The sequence below is a fragment of the Pteropus vampyrus genome, unplaced genomic scaffold, assembly GCF_000151845.1.
Source record: "Pteropus vampyrus isolate Shadow unplaced genomic scaffold, Pvam_2.0 Scaffold187, whole genome shotgun sequence".
Lineage (NCBI taxonomy): Eukaryota > Metazoa > Chordata > Mammalia > Chiroptera > Pteropodidae > Pteropus > Pteropus vampyrus.
This window is the reverse complement of record NW_011888968.1, coordinates 1,279,837-1,280,103: the sequence shown is the minus strand read 5'-3', so window position 1 is coordinate 1,280,103 and position 267 is coordinate 1,279,837.

Sequence of the window (267 nt, the reverse complement as noted above, 5' to 3'; positions counted from 1 at the left end):
TCCAGGGCCATTTCCTCTTCATCTCAGTTTTCCGTCGTTCACACACGGGTCCTCCAGGTCTCACTGTCCCTGTCCCCGAGTATTCCCGCTTGTTTTTGAAAGAGCTCCCCCGTGTGGTCATCACCTCCCTCGGTTATGTGACAGCTGTGACAGCCCCACAGTCAGCAGGAGTTAGCAGGAGGGACACCCTGGGGACCCCGGAGGAGTGACTGTTGGAATAAGGAACAATAGAGGGACGGAGAGCACAGACCTCGGGTTAGACAGAGA